Genomic DNA, 16,061 nt, shown 5'->3' with positions numbered 1-16,061 from the left:
GGATGGTACTGTGATAGACTGCATCCAATTTATTGAGTAGGGTATTGGACAGTTTGGTCAGTTTCACGAGGGTATGTTTGGCAGCATGTGTGAAGGACGCTTTGTTGCGAAATAGGAAGCCAATTCTAGATTTAATTTTGGATTGGAGATGTTTGATGTGAGTCTGGAAGGAGAGTTTACAGTCTAGCCAGACACCTAGGTATTTGTAGTTGTCCACATATTATAAGTCAGAACTGTCCAGAGTAGTGATGCTGGAGGGGCGGGCAGGTGCAGGCAGCGATCGGTTGAAGAGCATGCATTTAGTTTTACTTGTATTTAAGAGCAGTTGGAGGCCACGATATGGCATTGAAGCTCGTCTGGAGGGTTGTTAACACATTGTCAAAAGAAGGTCCAGAAGTCTACAGAATGATATCGTCAGCGTAGAGGTGGATCAGAGACTCACCAGCAGCAAGAATGACATCATTGATGAATACAGAGAAGAGAGTCGGCCCAAGAATTGAACCCTGTGGCACCCCCATAGACTGCCAGAGGCCCAGACAACAGGCCCTCCGATTTGACACACTGAACTCTATCAGAGAAGTAGTTGGTGAACAAGACGAGGCAATCATTTGAGAAACCAAGGCTATCGAGTCTGCCGATGAGGATGTGGTGGTTGACAGAGTCGAAAGCCTTGGCCAGGTCAATGAATACGGCTGCACAGTATTGTTTCTTATCGATGACGGTTAAGATGAGCGTGGCTGAGGTGCACCCATTACCAGCTCTGAAACCAGATTGTATAGCGGAGAAGGTGCGGTGGGATTCGAAATGGTCGGTAATCTGTTTGTTGACTTGGCTTTCGAAGACCTTAGAAAAGCAGGGTAGGATAGATATAGGTCTGTAGCAGTTTGGGTCAAAAGTGTCCTCCCCTTTGAAGAGGTGGATGACCGCAGCTGCTTTCCAATCTTTGGAAATCTCAGACGACATGAGAGTTTGAACAGGCTAGTAATAGGGGTTGCAACAATTTCGGCAGATCATTTTAGAAAGAAAGGGTCCAGATTGTCTAGCCCGGCTGATTTGTAGGGGTCCAGATTTTGCAGCTCTTTCAGAACATCAGCCGACTGGATTTGGGAGAAGGAGAAATGGGGAAGGCTTGGGCGAGTTGCTGTGGGGGGTGCAGTGCTGTTGACCGGGGTAGGGGTAGCCAGGTGGAAAGCATAGACAGCCGTAGAAAAATGCTTATTGAAATTCTCAATTATAGTGGATTTATCAGTGGTGACAGTGTTTCCTATCTTCAGTGCAGTGGGCAGCTGGGAGGAGGTGTTCTTATTCTCCATGAACTTTACAGTGTCCCAGAACTTTTTTGAGTTTGTGTTGCAGGAAGCAAATTTCTGCTTGAAAAAGCTAGCCTTGGCTTTTCTAACTGCCTGTGTATATTGGTTTCTAGCTTCCCTGAAAAGTTACATATTCGATGCTAATGCAGAACCCCATAGGATGTTTTTGTGTTGGTTAAGGGCAGTCGGGTCTGGAGAGAACTAAGGGCCATATCTGTTCCTGGTTCTAAATTACCAAATTTCTTCATCAAATGACGATGGACACTGTGTTTTTTGAATAAATGATGATTGACAAATAATTTTGAATGTACGCAGGGCACATGATGTCACTGCATAACTATAAAGCTCACTCCACTATAGATACCGCATTCAAAACAGCTGGGACCTCGGAAAAATAGGTCAAATCATGACATCAGTGATCCTCAGGTCAGAAAGGCAGAGTTCTAGAAAGAGGCCAGAGTTTCTGAGTCGGATGGCTGTACAAATCTCAATTTTTTTTGCCCAGTTAGAGCTTGTCCCCCCCCAGAGTTCTCAGTTTTGAATGCCCAGTTAGAGCTTGTTCCCCCAGAGTTTCTGAGTCGGATGGCCCCCCTAGAGTTGTCAGTTTTGAATGCCCAGTTAGAGCTTGTTTCCCCCAGAGTTGTCAGTTTTGAATGCCCAGTTAGAGCTTGTTTCCCCCAGAGTTGTCAGTTTTGAATGCCCAGTTAGAGCTTGTTTCCCCCAGAGTTGTCAGTTTTGAATGCCCAGTTAGAGCTTGTTCCCCCAGAGTTGTCAGTTTTGAATGCCCAGTTAGAGCTTGTTCCCCCCCAGAGTTGTCAGTTTTGAATGCCCAGTTAGAGCTTGTTTCCCCCCCCCCAGAGTTGTCAGTTTTGAATGCCCAGTTAGAGCTTGTTTCCCCCAGAGTTGTCAGTTTTGAATGCCCAGTTAGAGCTTGTTCCCCCAGAGTTGTCAGTTAGAGCTTGTTTCCCCCAGAGTTGTCAGTTTTGAATGCCCAGTTAGAGCTTGTTCCCCCAGAGTTGTCAGTTTTGAATGCCCAGTTAGAGCTTGTTTCCCCCCCCAGAGTTGTCAGTTTTGAATGCCCAGTTAGAGCTTGTTTCCCCCAGAGTTGTCAGTTTTGAATGCCCAGTTAGAGCTTGTTTCCCCCAGAGTTGTCACTTTTGAATGCCCAGTTAGAGCTTGTCCCCCCCCAGAGTTTCCGAGTCGGATGGCCCCCCCCCCAGAGTTGTCAGTTTTGAATGCACTGAAGTCTGCTATTTCTGAGTTCCGAGCTTCCAGTTGTTTTGAATGCGGCATAATTGTAAATGCCTAGGTCTTGTGAAATACTTATTTTTTTTTCTTCCAACTATAAGCATTTTTCTTTGCAGGACAAGTGTTGTCCTGACTTTCAAGAATGCCTGAATTGCTTCGCCTTGCTTTTCTGGTTGGCTGGCAAGTTTCACCTTGCAATTATTTCAGATCTACAGGAGTGCAAGTCTCACCATGGCATGGACCCTGGGCGATACGATGGCACATGATGATTATTAGAATATGGCAAATATTAGTCCATTATTCCATTCTGTCCATGCTGGCTTTCGCGGACTACCTGAGACATAAAACAGATAGGTGGGAGGGAAATGTATTAATGCCCAATTTGCCTTAAAGGGGTAATGGAAACACTTGGAAACAACATTTTTTTATTCAACACTAGGTTTTCGTGCAAACGTATTTCTTTAGGTGTGGTATCATTATGTCCAGCTGTTTTCATCGACACAAGATGGTTCAATGGAAATGCACTCTAGCAGGCAGTTGTCACATGTATTTTCTATGCAAACTTTCTAAATCGCGAAATCACTGGACAAGTTAATGGAAACGGCTGGTGACCTCAATCAAGCAGCACCTGTGTGAGCGTTCTGTCCTGTGTGATTGTGACATCATAAAGAACTCCTCTGTGATTGTGACTCCATAAAGAACTCCTGTGCTATTGTAACAGCACAATGCGATTCTCCCTTTGTTGCTTAGACCAGTGAGTGTCTGAGCTGTGGAGTCGTTGTAGATCAGGTTTGTCATGTCTCTGTCCACAACAGACTCCAGCTGAACAGCTCTCACGTAACATTGCCTTCTGCTCGTGTGCTCGTCTGTGTTTACTAAACACTAGGTACTAGGGCTTCATCTCTTCCCAATGCTTTATTTGTCCCATTTTTGTCAGAAAGGCTGTCAATGTTGGCACTGCAGTTCTCTGACTGTCAACTAGAGAGCAGTGTAGCTTGTCAGAGTCTGTCAGGATGTGGGCCAAAATAAATAGAACAGAACATGGATCACAGGCCAGTTTGGTGTTTCTGATATCGCATTGAGAGAGCTGTCAGTGTTTGTGCAGCTGGGAGTGAAATCAATATTCACAAGGAGCAGCAACGTGTGTGTGTGTGTGTGTGTGTGTGCGCACACTTTTGAGTTGTGTGTGCCTTCTCATTAAAAGAGGATACAAATCACATTTGAAAAATATATTTTTGTGATCTATTCAACAAATACACATGGAAGCAGCTCACACAACACACTGATGAAGGCTGTAAAGCCGAAACATCTGTGTACGCTATCCCTGATGCAGTGAAAAGAATTAAAAACATTTGAGTAATGAAGTAAGCATTATGCAACATCCTTTTTAAGTGTGGACCCATCACATTCCCCTTCTGTTTGAGCAGCTCACACTATGGAAAGTATTTTACCAACACACTGTTGTTTTCAGACGCTCCAGATTGAACCTTTTTCAGGCCAACTCTTCGAGTGGATCCTATTTCCAGATGCTGCCTGCCCGGGGTTGTTTGTGCGTCTTGGTGAGCTGCTAAGTGCAAATGGTGTAGCGTTTTAAGGGGATGAACAGGGGTCGTCCTAATAACCTTTAGACTGTCAGATGGACCTGTGTGTGTCAATATACTGTACCTGGATTAGATAGGCCTAGGTGTGTGTGTGTGTGTTTCTGAGGGTAATCTAATACACTGAGAAATGCATCGTTTGGGGTCATGATCAGGAGTGTGTGCGTGCATGAATACCCCCCTGCATGCATCAGACTAATGTCTTTTGTCTCTCGACATGTACCTCCTTGACCACCAGCAGTACAGTAGTTGCACTACTGTTCCAAACCATGCTGCCGAAGGTCAACGGGTGTTTTCTCTCCATTGTTCTATGGAAGGAGCACAGAAGTCCCCAAAACAACATCCAAGGTCTTTTCAAACCAAATTGAAGCCAAGTTGTTTTAGTTTGGGAGTCAGCAACAGAGGTAAACGGCTGTCCCGCCCCAACATCTATAATGGAAAGAGATACACTGCTCTGTGTATTGACTGAGTCAGTAGTGGTTGGACATTGTCAACAGGGGGACGTCACTTTTATATTGTTCACTGTAAAAGTCCCCTAACACAAGTACAGTATTAACGGCTGGCTGGCTGTGTCGGTCTTTGCAGAGTCATAAATGACTGATTTATCAAGTCTAATGACACAGTGGTCAGGTGATTGGTCGCCTCAGGCTTCCACAGGTTGTGATTGGCTATGTCAGGGCGAGGTGTGACTTTCATCAGATACCTTTTATTGTTCTCGATAGATTACGTGCATCCTGCATGCATTAATACAGCAGACGCTGTATTGAACCCAGGTTGCCAATGTGACTTGGACTGTACTAGCCCTCTGAGCTAAAGCCTAGGTGACCCACGCCACCTCCTCTACACATGTACATACGTTTATTTGCTCAGATAAAATGACACAAACCTCTGCTCTGTATGCAAGGCCCTACAACAGAAATGGGTTACTGAACAAATGAATCAAACCCTTGTATGAGCTGGTTCCAGAGAGGAAATCGACCAGGAACGGCTTTCACAGTTTTACTGCACCCTCTTGCATCAGACTTTGGGTTAGTGGACTTCCCTGTTTATCTGACCACAGTGATAGCGTCTTGTACCCCACAGCCTTCCATCAATCAGGCTTTGGATAACCACTGTTTACTGTTTATCTGGTCACAATGTTAGTTAGTCAGTGTTCCTTGTGTTAATCATTACCTCCGAACCTGATTACTTACACAAGCACACATTTGTTTTAATGTCCTTGTGGGTCTAAACAATTGTTTCCCATTTAAAATATCAGTTTCCCTAAGCCTTACCCCTAATTCTAATCCTAAACCTAACCCCTAATTCTAACCCTAACCCCTAATTCTAATTCTAACCCTAACCCCTAATTCTAACCCTAACCCCTAATTCTAACCCTAACCCCTAATTCTAAACCTAACCCCTAATTCTAATCCTAAACCTAACCCCTAAGCCTTAAATTGCCTTTTCCCTTGTGGGGACCTGTGAAATGTCCCCATTTGTATAGATGTTCCTTGTTTTACTATCATTGTCAGGGCGTCTGGTCCCTACAAGGATAGTAAAACCAAAAAAACACACACTTGAGTCTGAGTCTTAAACTTCTCAGAACATGCAGCCAGGTGACCTGATATGAGGGTCTAGAACATACAGCCAGGTGATATGAGGAGGGACTAGAACATACAGCCAGGTGATATGAGGAGGGACTAGAACATACAGCCAGGTGATATGAGGAGGGACTAGAACATACAGCCAGGTGATATGAGGAGGGACTAGAACATACAGCCAGGTGATATGAGGAGGGACTAGAACATACAGCCAGGTGATATGAGGGACTAGAACATACAGCCAGGTGATATGAGGGACTAGAACATACAGCCAGGTGATATGAGGGACTAGAACATACAGCCAGGTGATATGAGGGACTAGAACATACAGCCAGGTGACCTGATATGAGGAGGGACTAGAACATACAGCCAGGTGACCTGATATGAGGAGGGACTAGAACATACAGCCAGGTGACCTGATATGAGGAGGGACTAGAACATACAGCCAGGTGACCTGATATGAGGAGGGACTAGAACATACAGCCAGGTGACCTGATATGAGGAGGGACTAGAACATACAGCCAGGTGACCTGATAGGAGGTGAGGGACTAGAACATACAGCCAGGTGACCTGAGGAGGGACTAGAACATACAGCCAGGTGACCTGAGGAGGGACTAGAACATACAGCCAGGTGACATGAGGAGGGACTAGAACATACAGCCAGGTGATATGAGGAGGGACTAGAACATACAGCCAGGTGACCTGAACATAGAGCCAGGTGACCTGGGACTAGAACATACAGCCAGGTGACATGAGGAGGGACTAGAACAGCCAGGTGACAGCCAGGTGAGGGACTGAGGCCAGGTGACCTGAGGAGGGACTAGAACATACAGCCAGGTGATATGAGGAGGGACTAGAACATACAGCCAGGTGACCTGAGGAGGCTAGGTGACCTGAGGAACATACAGCCAGGTGACATGAGGAGGGACTAGAACATACAGCCAGGTGACCTGAGGAGGGACTAGAACATACAGCCAGGTGACATGAGGAGGGACTAGAACATACAGCCAGGTGACATGAGGAGGGACTAGAACATACAGCCAGGTGATATGAGGAGGGACTAGAACATACAGCCAGGTGACCTGAGGAGGGACTAGAACATACAGCCAGGTGACATGAGGAGGGACTAGAACATACAGCCAGGTGACCTGAGGAGGGACTAGAACATACAGCCAGGTGACCTGAGGAGGGACTAGAACATACAGCCAGGTGACCTGATATGAGGAGGGACTAGAACATACAGCCAGGTGATATGAGGGACTAGAACATACAGCCAGGTGATATGAGGGACGAGAACATACAGCCAGGTGATATGAGGGACTAGAACATACAGCCAGGTGATATGAGGAGGGACTAGAACATACAGCCAGGTGACCTGAGGGACTAGAACATACAGCCAGGTGACCTGAGGAGGGACTAGAACATACAGCCAGGTGACCTGAGGGACTAGAACATACAGCCAGGTGACATGAGGGACTAGAACATACAGCCAGGTGACATGAGGGACTAGAACATACAGCCAGGTGACATGAGGAGGGACTAGAACATACAGCCAGGTGACATGAGGAGGGACTAGAACATACAGCCAGGTGACCTGATATGAGGGACTAGAACATGCAGCCAGATGAGATGATATGAGAAGAGAATAGAGCTAAAGAAAGGAAACAATTGTATGAGTGTAACCGATTTGTACCAGTCAGGCCTTCCATTCTCTCTAAGCAGTTTTGCGAGAGGTTTTATTTCAGTAGTTTAGTCCTGGAAAAACAAGGAGAGATGAGGTTAGAAATAGCTGCTGGGACTGTTAAACACCTCCCTGTTGTATTCAGGTAATGTTTACCTTCATTTTACCAGGAAATTAAAAGCATTATACCAGTTTCTTAATGTGGAACTGACAGCATTTTAGCAACATGAAATCTCAAAACCTGTTCATAGACATCTCGGGAAGATTAAAAATAAAAAAACATTCTCTGACAAGCGAGCACTTATGGTCGTTTTCACGTTTCATTAATTCTTAGAATGTTTTTATTTTTTTATATATTTTTTTAACCTTTATTTAACCAGGCAAGTCAGTTAAGAACAAATTCTTATTTTCAATGACGGCCTGGGAACAGTGGGTTAACTGCCTGTTCAGGGGCAGAACGACAGATTTGTACCTTGTCGGCTCGGGGGTTTGCAACCTTCCGGTTACTAGTCCAACACTAGGCTACCCTGCCGCCCCATGTCTGGGAATTACGTATACTAAGTCATTTGTGAAACTGCTATAGCAATATAGATTGCTATAGCGGCTGTGTCTTTGGACAATTGAATAGACACGGCAGTAAATAAAACCCAATAGAAAAACATCTGTCTCGTCCAGGGCCGGAGTCTCCGCAGACCGGTGCACCATAGACAATCAGAGCTACAGTAGGCCTTTAAGCAAACAAGCCATTTGCTACACAGGCCTGCCATCATTCACTTTGAACTGGACTGTGTGTTTACAGACAGTTGCAACAGCTTGACTTTAGATCATTAGAATGCATTCACCAAAAGACACAAAATACACCTGAATGGATTTCTAAAAATATGTCAATACCACAGTAGTCCCCTTACATTTGGGAACTTTACAGTCCTATTGATCAAACAACCATGAAAGGTAGGCTCTCTCTCCATTATGCACAGTACCAGTCAAAAGTTTGGACACACCTACTCATTCCAGGGATTTTCTTTATTTTTACTATTTTCTACATTTTATAGAATAATAGTGAACCCTAAAATAACACATATGGAATCATGTAGTAACCAAAAAAGTGTTAAAACAAATCAAAATATTTTATATTTGAGATTCTTCAAATAGCTACCATTTGCCTTGACAGCTTTGCACATGCTTGACATTCTCTAAACCAGCTTCATGAGGTAGTCAGCTGGAATGCATTTCAATTAACAGGTGTGCCTTGTAAAAAGTTCATTTGTGGAATTTCTTTAATGCGTTTGAGCCAATCAGTTGTGTTCTGACAGGGTAGGGGTGGTATACAGAAGATAGCCTTATTTGGTAAAAGACCATGTCCATATTATGGCAAGAACAGCTCAAATAAGCAAAGAGAAATGACAGTCCATCATTACTTTAAGACATGAAGGTCAGTCAATCCTGAAAATGTCAAGAACTTTGAAAGTTTCTTCAAGTGCAGTCACAAAAAACCAAGTGCTATGATGAAACTGGCTCTCATGAGAACCGCCACAGGAAAGGAAGACCCAGAGTTACCTCTTCTGCAGAGGATAAGTTCATTAGTTACCAGCCTCAGAAATTGCAGCCCAAAAAAATGCTTCAGAGTTCAAGTAACGGACACATCTCGACATCAACTGTTCAGAGGAGCCTGTGTGAATCAGGCCTTCATGGTAAAAAATGCTGCAAAAAAACACTACCAAAGGACACCAATAAGAAGAGACTTGCTTGGACCAAGAAACACTAGCAATGTACATTAGACCGGTGGAAATCTGTCCTTTGGGCCAAATTTGAGACTTTTGATTCCAACAGCTGTGTCTTTGTGAGACGCAGAGTAGGTGAACGGATGATTTTTCGCATGTGTGGTTCCCTCCGTGAAGCATGGAGGAGGTGTGATGGTGTGCATTTCTGGTGACACTGTCTGATTTAATTTAGAATTCAAGGCACACTTAACCAGCATGGCTACCACAGCATTCTGCAGTGATACGCCATCCCATCTGGTTTGCACCATTTGTTTTTCAACAGGACAATGACCCAACACACCTCCAGGCTGTGTAAGGGCTATTTGACCAAGGAGCGTGATGGAGTACTGCATCAGATAGCCTGGCCTCCACAATCACCTGACCTCAGCCCAAGTGAGATGGTTTGGGTTGAGTTGGACCGCGGAGTGAAAGAAAAGCAGCCAACAAGTGCTCAGCATATGTGGGAACTCCTTCAAGACTTGGAAAAGCATTCCAAGTAAAGCTGTCATCAAGTGGCTACTTAGAAGAATCTAAAATATAAATTCTATTTTGCCATAACACTTTTTTTTGGTTACTACATGATTCCATATGTGTTATTTCATAGTTTCAATGTCTTCAATATTATTCTACAATGTAGATAATAGTAAAAATAAAGAAACCCTTGAATGAGTAGGTGTGTCAATACTTTTTACTGATACTGTACATCAACTAATTCTAGCCAGAGCAAGATGAGCTGAAATATATATATTTTTTAATTTGACCTTTATTTAGGCAAGTCAGTTAAGAACAAATTCTTATTTTCAATGACTGCCTAGGAACAGTGGGTTAACTGCCTGTTCAGGGGCAGTACGGCAGATTTGTACCTTGTCAGCTCAGGGGTTTGAACTTGCAATCTTCCGGTTACTAGTCCAATGCTCTTACCACTAGGCTACCCTGCCGCCCCAAATATGCCAACTGTATAACAGTCGTTCAAGTTCTTGTTAACTAACCAAATGACACCTGCATCTCTAGCTGTGTATAGCTACTGAAAACAATGAGGGGAAAAAGTCAGTCACTCAACCACTCCTCCAATGGGGCGGCAGGGTAGCCTAGTGGTTAGAGAGTTGGACTAGTAACCGGAAGGTTGCAAGTTCAAACCCCCGAGCTGACATGGTACAAATCTGTCGTTCTGCCAGGCAGTTAACCCATTGTTTCTAGGCCGTCATTGAAAATAAGAATTTGTTCTCAACTGACTTGCCTAGTTAAATAAAGGTAAAATATATATATGTTTTTAAATGACATGACATCCTCCTAGCAGCTAGCTATCTAGCCTACGGTAAGCCCTGTCTTTTTAACTTGTTATATCCACAGATACGCTAGCATATTAGCCACATTATGACTGACCTGTGATCATTGCCTTTGCTAGTTTGATTGTATTGACGTTCCCAGCCTTAGTTACGTTTGTCAGTTTTTGTCCAAAATATTGAGTCATTGAAACAGTGCATCTGTGATTTCCAACCTGATAGCAATATTGTTTGGTGTACGTCATGGAATATAACCCAATTTTAAATACTCTTATAATGTTGGTTTTGTAGCATAAACTGGGAATTTCATAATTTTGACTGATATTATGATTGTCTGTTTCATATCTGCAAAGTAGTTAAAACTGCTGTCTGTTCCACTTTTTAATGTCAAATAGCAGCAGCCAGGTGTAACCTTGCAGGTCAGTGACGTCGTGTGAGCAAAACATACACACTCACTCTTGTCCAAGGGGTATTCAACTCTTCTCCTACGAAGTCCGGCTGTTTTTCTGTCCTACTTGATAATTAATTGCACCAACCTGGTGTCTCAGGTCTAAATCAGTCCCTGATTAGAACAATGAAAAAATGTGGTGGAACTGGCTTGGGCGTCCGAAGTTGTTTGAGGGATCTAGTCCATGTAGTGTGCCCCACTGCATACAGGAAGAGGACTGCCCAGACACCGGTAGGCTAAACTCAGAGAGACACACACTCGGAGTATACCAAACATTAGGAACACCTTCCTAATATTGAGTTGCACCCTCCTTTGCCCTCAGAACAGCCTCAATGTGTCGGGGGGGGGGGTGAACTCTACAAGGTGTGTAAAGCGTTCCACATGGATACTGGCCCATGTTGACTCTATGCTTCCCACAGTTGTGTCAAATTGGCTGGATGTCCTTTGGTAATGGAAAAAGCAGGTGTTCTTAATGTTTTGTATTCTCAGTGTATATGTATTGGTCATTTGGCACCAATCCAGTCAGGTATTGAAGGTTATCTAAATAATGTACTAGCAGGAAGTCAGGAAGGCAGGAAGTCAATCAGATTATTAACGCACTAATCAATTAGTAAACCCCATCCCGTCTCAGAAAGGATTACTGTGTGTGGGTGTGTATTTTTGTGAGCCTGGTGTGAGTGTTTTTACATGTGGCTGTAGGGTCACCATGGTGACAAGTGTGTGTGTGTGGACACAGACCCAGTGACATGGCTGGTCCAGCAGAGTGTCTGGTGTTTTTGTCCGGCATCCTCTGTCTCATTGAAAAGTTTGAATTTCAGTGGTCCAACCAGAGAGGTAGATGAGCTAGGGTAGGGTTTCCCAAACTCGGTCCTCAGGACCCGTTTTGGTTGTTGCCCTGGTGCTACACAGCTGATTTCAAATCAACTAATCATCTAGGTTTGATTTGAATCAGTTGTGTAATGCTGGGGCAAAAACCCCTTGGGGTCCAGAAGACAGAGTTTGGGAAATCCTGAGCTAGGAAGAGGAACATTCCCGTGTGTGGCGTGTGGGTGTGTGTGTGTGTGTGTGTACACGCACTGCACCTTTTCCTGCTTTCCCACTCACAGTTCTGCAAACATGAGCTCAGCTCCCTAGTGGACAAGGTTTCCCGCAAGCACAGCAATATCCTCCGTGTGTGTGTGTGTTTTTGTGTGTGTGCTTGTTAGAGATGGAACGATTGAAAGAGAGAAGACGTGTAGTGATATGAGGGAGAAAAGAATGTGGTAAGTGGGGGAGAAATAAAGAGCGATGGAGCAGGAAGGTGATGATTGGGTCATTAGTGTTCCTCTTCCAATCAGTAGAGGATGAAGGGTTTCTCTGTTGTCAGCTGTAGTATCCAGGCTTTAACAGCTCTGAATATTATATTATTAGCTTATTGGAACCACTCATCATTATACAGTGGGGCAAAAAAGTATTTAGTCAGCCACCAATTGTGCAAGTTCTCCCACTTCAAAAGATGAGAGAGGCCTGTAATTTTCATCATAGGTACACTTCAACTATGACAGACAAAATGAGAAAAGAAATCCAGAAAATCACATTGTAGGATTTTTTAAAATGACTTTATTTGAAAATTATGGTGGAAAATAAGTATTTGGTCACCTACAAACAAGCAAAATTTCTGGCTCTCGCAGACTTGTAACTTCTTCTTTAAGAGGCTCCTCTGTCCTCCACTCGTTACCTGTATTAATGGCATCACAAGAATGTGAAACATGGGTGTGGAAACATCATGCTTTGGGGCTGTTTTTCTGCAAAGGGACCAGGACGACTGATCCGTGTAAAGGAAAGAATGAATGGGGCCATGTATTGTGAGATTTTGAGTGAAAATCAGCAAGGGCATTGAAGATGAAACGTGGCTGGGTCTTTCAGCATGACAATGATCCCAAACACACTGTCTGGGCAACAAATGAGTGGCTTCGTAAGATGCATTTCAAGGTCCTGGAGTGCCCTAGCCACCAGTGTGTGAACAGTGTGTGAAAACCTTGTGAAGACTTACAGAAAACGTTTGACCTCTGTCATTGCCAACAAAGGGTATATAACAATGTATGGAGAAACTTTTGTTATTGACCAAATACTTATTTTCCACCATAAATTGCAAATAAATTAATTAAAAATCCTACAATGTGATTTTCTGGATTTTTTTCTCTCTATTTTGTCTGTCATAGTTGAAGTGTACCTATGATGAAAATTACAGGCCTCATCTTTTTAAGTGGGAGTTTGCACAATTGGTAGCTGACTAAATACTTTTTTTTGCCCCACTGTATATAACCTTATCTATTCTGTATACATCTGCTATATGTTAGGATTAAATGTGTCTGTGATTTGAAATTAAATTGATAGATTGCATGTGATCATGGAAGGATTCAATCGTGTGTGTGTGTGTGTGTGTGTGTGTGTGTGTGTGTGGCCGGCCCATCAGGTTAATCAAGGGCACTACAGCAGCATCGCTGCACACTGCTGAGCCATAATCAATCTAACCACTACACCTCATGGTCTTTCCTCTATACCACATAGTTGAGGGTCGAGGACAACACACAGGATTAGGATTAGTAGGATTAGGATGCTACTTGTCATTTGACAGCTGAGAATATGAACATGTTTGTTGATTTAAGCCTGTATTTTCCACAACATGAAATGTAGGCGTAGGCCACCTAATACATAGAAATCAACATGCTTGCTTCACAACCAGATAAACAACCCCGGCGAGGACCTGGCTCATGTTCTCCTCGTGTTATCTGGTTGCTGTTGGATTTCCCAATCTTTGTTCCGTGTTTGTTTCGTCACGTTCTTACTGGAAGGAAGCTGAAAACAGCCGTGTCGTGTGTCGCCGCCGCAAGGCAGAAGGCGACCTTTTTGGCGCAGATCTAGGATCAGCTTTCCTCCACATCCTGTAACCATAACGATCATTGGGGAGAACCACCAACGCCGATCTAAGATCAGTGTTTATGGCTTCAGCGCTACACCCTATATCCCTGCGGAGCCTGGATTGAAGCACATGTGCGCAGTCTCCTCCCTTTCTCCCGGGAAGTAGTATTTACCGCAGCCCAACTGCGGGTTGGGAACATTCAGGATGTCATCATCTGAACAGAATACTGCTCACAGGGATCAGTCTCTCCAGCCTCTTGATCCAGTCAAGCGTTTCTTTGGCACCGATACTGAAGTGTATCTGGAGAGCGAATTGTGAAACGTTGAACTTCTGTTTTTATATTGATTTTTATTTGTTTACATTTTATGTTAGTGTTATTACATATGTTGACTTTGGACTAAACACAGCGGACTCGCGTTGTTTGGTGTACTAGTGATTTGGTGCTCGTGCTTGAACCGTGTATCTGGATGAAATAAGAGTTTGAGGTTCTAAAACTAGACATCAGTGGCGTGTTTTTCGGTGTGTCCCCGAACGTGGTCAGTGCTGTACAGCGGTTCATGGTCACCCGTGCGTAACCAATCACATGGCCGCTCTGGAGTGAAGCAAGCCTCGCCACAGAACCACAGGTCGACCCACTCCCGTCCTCCACATCGCAGCGATGCCTCCCGGGGTTGTAGCCCCGTCTCCACGCATCTCTCCGGTCCGGTGCTTCTACGCCTTGACACCGTACTTCATAGAGGACTCTGTCATCTCCCAGAGCAGGATTGATCAGCTGTAAGTTTGCAGTTAACGGCTCCAGTTGAGCCCTGCTCCCATCTCTACCTTCATATACCCCAGTCAGTTTGCAGCGAAGTAGACAACTCAAATGCGGCATTTACATTTAGCTACATTTTTTTATTTCGCCGTTATTTAATCAGGAAGGGCTCATTGAGATTTTGAAATGTACTTTTCAAGAGCGTCCTGGCCAAGATAGGCAGCACCATGTCATTACACATTTAGACAGACATGAAAACTACAGGTGATCTAGTAAAAAAAAAAACATTCACAAGAGTATAACAATATCATAAAACATCAAATTAAAAACATTGACAGGTCAGGGAATCAGCCTCAATCTTACATCAATGATTTAAAAACACCAATCGGGACATGTTTTTAAGGCGTTCCAAGACGATGGCGCAGAGTACATAAAAGCCCTTTTACCAAATTCAGTTCAGACATTTGGAACAGTTGGCAGGATAAAGTCCTGCAAATGAAGAATACCTACCACATTTCTGAACAATAAAAATTTCAAAATAAAATGGTAGGAAACCCCAAAAATGGCTTTGTAAATAAAAGTATACCAGTGACTGAGCGTTAAGATTGAGTAGAGAAGGCCAGCCGATCCTTGTATATAAAGTGCGGTGGTGCGTGAGGGTTTTGCAGTTTTAAAATAAATCTCAATGCTCTATGATAAAGGGTGTCAATTGATCTCAAACACTGAGCGGAAGCATTCATATATAAAATATCCCCATAGTCTAGTATAGGCATAAATGTAAGTTGTTGAATATGCAATTTAAGAGGCAGTCATCAATTAAAATTCCAAGATATTTATGAGGTTACAGTCTATCTCATTGCCCTGACAGGTGGTGAAAGGTACAGAGGTTTATTTCTTGCTTTAGAAAACACCATTAGTTTTGTCAGTATTGAAGATAAGCTTCAATTGACACAAGGTATGTTGTGCTGTTTTTTGTCAAGGGCTTCAGTGATATCATTTAAAAACCTTCATGGCTGTTGTAATTGTGCTATGCTTCTTCCTGAAGCCCGATTGGTACATTGATCAAATAGAGTTAGTATATTAAAAACTCTCTTAGTTGTTCACTCACAAAGGTTTCAAGTATTTTCACCAGGAGTGACAGCTTTGAGATTGGCCTATAATTATTTAAGAGTTGGATCTCCCCCCTTTAAAAGTGGTAGGACAAATGCAGATTTTCCAGATTTAGTGAATTTCATTACATTCCAGGGTTAGATTGAACAGAGATGTAAGTGTAAGCTATGAAATCAGCTGCCAGTTTTACAAAGCAGGGATCCAGAAGATCAGGACCTGCAGGCTTTCTCCTTTTTTCACCTTTATTTAACCAGGTAGGCTAGTTGAGAACAGCTTTATTTAACCAGGTAGGCTAGTTGAGAACAGCTTTATTTAACCAGGTAGGCTAGTTGAGAACACCTTTATTTAACCAGGTAGGCTAGTTGAGAACACACCTTTATTTAA

General features: G+C 43.5%; 1 protein-coding gene across 1 annotated transcript in view; it reads left to right on the top strand.

Annotated features, from left to right (window-relative positions):
• The window catches only part of LOC118385725 (uncharacterized), a 60,805-nt gene that overhangs the window by 8,660 nt on the left and 36,084 nt on the right, over positions 1-16,061 (top strand).

Source organism: Oncorhynchus keta, chromosome 6 (genome assembly GCF_023373465.1).
Source record: "Oncorhynchus keta strain PuntledgeMale-10-30-2019 chromosome 6, Oket_V2, whole genome shotgun sequence".
NCBI lineage: Eukaryota > Metazoa > Chordata > Actinopteri > Salmoniformes > Salmonidae > Oncorhynchus > Oncorhynchus keta.
Note: the sequence above shows the minus strand (reverse complement) of the source record. Positions and strands in the feature narration are given on the sequence as shown.